Source organism: Apis dorsata, unplaced genomic scaffold, assembly GCF_000469605.1.
Source record: "Apis dorsata unplaced genomic scaffold, Apis dorsata 1.3 scaffold_78, whole genome shotgun sequence".
Classification (NCBI taxonomy): domain Eukaryota; kingdom Metazoa; phylum Arthropoda; class Insecta; order Hymenoptera; family Apidae; genus Apis; species Apis dorsata.
In genome coordinates this window covers 507,824-513,988 of record NW_006263376.1, presented here as the reverse complement: position 1 = coordinate 513,988, position 6,165 = coordinate 507,824, and the positions used below count along the sequence as shown (strand labels likewise).

General features: G+C 37.1%; 1 protein-coding gene and 1 long non-coding RNA gene across 2 annotated transcripts in view; both read left to right on the top strand.

Moving 5' to 3' along the window:
• Positions 1–6,165, top strand: part of LOC102672920 (high affinity cGMP-specific 3',5'-cyclic phosphodiesterase 9A) — a 101,485-nt gene that overhangs the window by 73,698 nt on the left and 21,622 nt on the right. The gene's annotated exons all lie outside the window — the stretch shown is intronic.
• On the top strand, positions 137–542 carry LOC116184965. Its single transcript, XR_004149653.1, has 2 exons — positions 137–280; positions 321–542. It is a non-coding gene; the product is annotated as an uncharacterized LOC116184965 (long non-coding RNA).

Here is a 6,165-nt window from a genome sequence, read left to right as displayed (position 1 = left end):
CCCCCCCCCCCCCTCCTCCTCATTTATACTGTTAATGAATATTTTTTAAATTGCGTAATATTATTTTATATCATCAATTTCAAAAGATTTCGATGTTCGGATTTCGAAAATCGTACTACGATTTGTTTGCTCGATATTTTATATGTTGCAGAAAGTTTTTCCAGTTTTTGATAACAATGATGCAAATAGACGGTAGTCTAAATATCACGAACGTACCGATTTAGAAAAATTAGATAAGAGTTACGAATGTTATCGATGATGAAAAGAAGTAGATTGAGTAGTAGATAAGATGAGTTACGAATGTTATCGATGATGAAAAGAAGTAGAAATAAGTGGATTACTCGGGAAATTGCATTGATAAGATTAAAAGTTTTTTTTCTATGTTTTCTCATCGTCCATTTGTGCGACTGACATTAACTTAATATTCCCCATTCAGGGTATATTAACCCCTTTCGAATAATTTTTCATTCGAGAGAAACTCGGACGATATATATATATATATCCCATAATCTTTCATTTTCGATTTTCATTATTGTCTAAATATAAAAAAAATATTACACGCTAACGCAATATATATTTCCAAAAGTTTTAATTTCAATTTCAAGGGATTGAAATTTTTATTTTCACTCAATCTGTATAGTTTTTAATAATTGTAGGACGTAAAAAAAAATACACGGGTAGCCGTGTTTTATACTCCATGAAAATATCATTTGGTTGACATTTTTTTGCAATATTTCGTCGCGACATTTAGTCGGTTTCGTGGACGAATGCCATATTTCCATTTAAAAACCACGTACCATTGTTCACCAATCGGCTTTGCGTCTAGTCAATCTCATAATCCGACGTTTTTGCGCTCTGCGCTAGAACATTTATCTCCCTCGCGTTTCTCTCGAGATACCATTGCGAAAAGAATTCAAGAAGATTTTTTTCACGAAGAAATGTATACTCTAACCTGCTTAAAATTCTTATTTCAATCTTCCTTGGTGAAACTTAGACTCGTGCACAGAGTCGTAAATATAATTATACATCGTTTAATCGTGACGGAATCGGAAAGATTTATATCCCCGCGGGAATGAAAGTAAGAAAGAAAGAAAAAAAAAAGAAAAATTAATTAAATATCCAACAAAAATTTGATTTATTCCGACTTGAAAATAATTTCTATACAATCGTAATGATTTTATATCGATTTTATATCGTAACTTTTATATAAAAGAATAAGTTGGATGGATTCTGAAGAAATAAACCGATTACATTGATGTTATCGGTGTAACTGAAGTTTTTTCATATTTCCTAAGGTCTGTGGCCATAAAAATTTTCTTTTCTTCTCTTTTCCCCTTTTCACGTATCTTGAGACCTCAATCTTCTCGAAACTGCGTTCATTGCTTCGATCGAAAATTTGCAGAAAGGGATAAAAAAAAAAAAAAAAAACAAATAAATCTTAAAATTTGATCACGTAAAATTATATCGTACTTTTCCAATACTCGGGCGAATTCGTGTTCGATTCTTGTGAAAATGGAATAATCGGTCAGTCAATTTTACAGCGTGACAGTCTCATTTACCGGAGAGTCCCGGAAGCCAGCCCTGTCGACTGTCGACAATTTCGATGCAGTCGATTTCCGGTCGGAATCGTGGAAAGTTGGCTCGCGCACCAAGTGAAAATCGACAATGATTGCACACCACCGCGCTAGGATGAACTGGTTTTTCTTGCGGTTAGCACAGGTTTTCGGTCTCCTCGTTCATTCGTTCGAGATTTAATGGATTTGGCAAGAAGATTTGTAAAAAAAAAAAAATAAGAAGAAAAGAATATTATAAATATTATTTAAAAACTTGGTAAAATTGATTTGGTAGAAACGATATAAAGGTACAAAAAATTTTGTTTCCCGCTCTATTGGTTAACGTTTCCTCCTACTAGAATATCATTATATCGTTGCATCGAAATTGATCGATTTCCTTTACTTGGTTACTCTGTAACGTGCAACATGTTTCGGTCACAAAGTTGGCGCAACTTGGAAGACGATTAGCGCATATACTATATCGCGCCACGGTGTAAACTTTCGAATATAATCGAATCACAACATGGCTACCGCAAACGTCGATCTTCGATCGATAATCAATTGTTAAATTGAATTTAAACGAGCGCGTCGTATATTTCTCGATATACTCGGGGATCTAATTTCGCGGAAGAAGGAGTGAGAAGGGGCATAGGGTTGGCGTAGGACATGGCGATTTCCCGTGAGATCTGTCTTGGCTAATTACACGATCGTTACGAGTACGCGGAGGATGTAGCCAATCCATTTATACGTTTATTTTCTAATTCGTCGTGGTATAATAAAAAGTAATAGTAGCACGGGGACCCGTAGGAACTCTCGAGCGATGCTTTCCGACCAGCAATGGCTTCCTACACCTCGTACCAATGATATTGGCCTCAACAAAATAATGAATAAATTGAGCGTGGGTCACAATAAAAATATAATCGTCCGCCGTACATCCATGATTCACGTTTCATTATCCTATTAGAGCCAATGGACGGGTCGGAAGATAGCTCTCCCCCTTCTTTCGCTCTGTATATGTGCCACCACGTTCGTTTCGTTTCGTTACGGAGCCGCGTCGTGTGAGCCAGGACAAACCAGCCGCAAGAACTGTCGCTCGCGCAAACCTCTCGCGCGTACAATCGTGCAAGCGGACGAGCGAAACGGAGAAGGTAGGAAGACCAACCATTTGATTTCCGTCGGTAGCTTAACTTTCGAACACTTAGATCATGGGGTGGATGTGGGTTGACCAGATTTTACGGATAGCCGAGTTTAGTTCATACCACCGACTCGTTGCGACGCGGCAGCTTTATTTTTTTCTCTCTTTCTCTTTCTCTCTTTCTCTCTCTTGCGGAAACATCGATATATCGTCTGCGTCGCAATTTTGCGTATACAGATTACATTACTTGGTACTTGGATATTCTTACTCGGCTCAATTTAGAAACAAAATCTGTGTTTGCAAGCTCGTAGAGCTGCGTTTACACGCGAAACAACGTTCGGTTCGTCGATCAAAGTTGCCGATATAAACAGGATCTTTAATCGTTGGACGAGGAAGTTTGAGCACGATCGACGACTCTCGATCGATTCGAGATGGCCAACGTAAATGTCCCTTGGAATCGAAAGTGTGGCTAGAGGAGAGGGAGAGGGGGAAGAGGGGAGAGGCTACTTTGGAGGAACGGCCAAAGTCACGCCGACGTTTCAGGGTAATTTAACCTCGTTTCGATAAGGTAAATCATCGATACTCGCGTGCCTTGCATCGCTTGTACGCAGCCGATTGTGTAACACGATTGTCGATTGCTCGTTTATATCCCCACCTCTGTAATTCGAAGTTTACTCTACCCTGTTTCAAAGGAATTAGATCGAGATGGCGGGGAATAATTCATGGAAACCTTTCCCCCCTTTTGTACATCGCGTTTGATCAAATGAATCTCGAGCTCCTTCGAAATGATGGCGTACATCCATCTTCCTTCTGTCCATCCCTCGTTTCCTTCCTTTCCTCTCCCTTTTGTTCTTTGAATAAGAAACGTGATTACGGTTGGTAAACTGGGAAAGGGGGAAAGAGGAGATGAACGTACTCGTCCGCTAGGTACTTCCTAGTCTATTACTAGGAAGAGATGGCGATTCACGATCTGCTTTATCGGAACGTTATACTTTTGCAAAGAGGGATTTTCTAAGAATGCGATTCTACCGATGGAATTCGAATCGATTGCCGGCTCAAATAAGTTTCAAGTAGTAGAAGAGTAGATTTGTTTTCTTGGGCCAATCTGCGGACACACATTTTACGAAAGATTTGTTAAAACCACCACGTTCCACCGATTTCTTTCAATGAAAATCGAAGGCGTCGAAGAATTGTTCTTAATTCGTGAAATTGGATATCAATTGATAAATGAATATCGAATACGATCAATTTGACGAATATTCCAACGAAACGATTATTAATAAAATACTTTTAAAATGTCCACCAATATAAATCGAATACAAAAAAGATTACAAAAGAAAAAAGTACATAACTACAAAAAGCGATAGTTATTTGTCAATCGAAAAAATAAAAAAAAATAGAAAAAAGGTATTTCAAAAATCATAGTTGTATAAACTCTAACAACACATACCTAAATCGTCAATTTCGAAATATTGTAAAATAACTCGTCCATTTCGACGATTTTGAAATTTTTGTCCAATCCAATCGTTCGGCGCGCGCTCTACGCTCTGTGATTCATCGAAAATTACATGGAAAAATCCTCCTCGATTTCTATAAAAAAAAAAAAAAGAAAAAAAATGTTACACCAAGAATAATCGTAATTTCAAACAGAACGAGAAAGTTTTTTCCGTCAAGCTAATTCTTTCTCCGCCAATTCCATCCATTTATCGAAACTATGAAATGATCGGTCGGTATCTGGAAAGAGCATAGACTCTTAGCCACCCCCGTGTTCAATTAAAAGAGTTTACTCGGCAAACGATAGCGCGTGCCGCCCTCGATTTTTATATAGGTTGTCCAAGGTACGCCATCTACTCCATCTTCGTTCCTCCCGTTCTAATTTCAGCCTCTATTATCCTCCACGTCGGTGGCCGGGCTAATATTTGATTTGGTAATTTGGACAAGTGTAATTGACGGAACGGCCGCTTTTTTTCTCGTTTGGAAAATTCCTGTCGCGACCAAACATCGATTTAACTCGAGTTGTGACGTGACACGACTTTGGAACGATGTTGGACGAGGGCAGCGCATTAGTGATAGTTAATTTTAGATGGAGGATTCGGTAAGCCGATTTTGCGCTCAAGATGTGTTGGTTGGAAGTTTTGAAATATCAAATTTAAGCTAGTTTCCGAATTTAACTTGATTTTCCAGATATTAAACGTTCATTCGCGATGAAATTGAACACGTTGTACACGTGCGAGAAAGAAAAATGTATCCAGATTGATGATTTTTATTTTCCCTATAGAATTTCCATTAATTGGTGTTTATATTTCGCGAATTTAAAATTTTAACTTGGAGTTTTACGAGTCTCGATGAAAGGATAATTGCGCTTTATGAAATAATTATAATATTTATGTATGTAAACATGGTATTACACAAAATATTTTATTTCTTTACGTCTCGGTTATTTCAAGAGATTTCACGTCATAAATACATTCTATTATTCCGCGATGGATTTAAATTACAATTTTTCTTCGTGTAATTTTTTTCATACATACGATGGACTTTTTTCCAGGATTTCCAGCAATTATAGTGGACTGTTTCGAAAATTTTTATCGAATTCCAATAGGTTTTTGGAGCACGTATGGTCGATTTTAATTAAACGTCATACGTCTAATTAGATTTTATCGTGGATCCTTATACTTTATTAATATACGTCGAAAATCTTTGTACAATGATCAGTATCTAATCTTATTCAACGATTTCATTTTATTTTTATCAATACGTATTTTACGTATATTTTTTAATTAAAAATTAAAATCGTTCAATGTATAACACAGTAATGCCTTAATTATTTTGGTTTTGTTATTAAAATTTCATAAACCGAAATAACTGGATCGCGTTTATTTTTATAAGGGTTGTTCTTCCCATGACTTTATTACTTCGTAAATTTTTTTATCTTTCCTCTTTACTGTTTGCTTTAATACTTATCCACCCACACGTGCAATAATATTAGCGAGTGCGATAGTTCGAAACCAAATATGGGTGCGTCTATGTCTCTTTTTTACTACTTTCGTACATCATAGTGAGTTTCGATATGATTTAATATGATTATTTATCGATTCGTTCCGATATTTTCAAAAAAAATGATAAACGATATTTATTCGAACGAAAAACGAAAAACGAGAAAAAAGAAAACGAATTTTTTCCCGGAAATCTTTCGAACGTCGATCAATCGATTTCAGCAATTTCCACCTGTTAAAGAAACACTGTCCCGAAAAAGTTAATCAACTCGATTCGAACTGGTACGGCGTATCCTTTGACGATGGCTTGTCCATCAGGAAATTTGAACAGAATCGCCGGCAGGTTGGCCAACAACCAATAAACCGGCCACTGTTCCCATCGTTGCCCGCGAATCGTTCATTCGCCCCCTTTTTCTGGGTCGGGTCGTTTTATGTTCGCGCTCAAGATTGTCTCGATCGTGAATGTTATCGCGTAAATCTT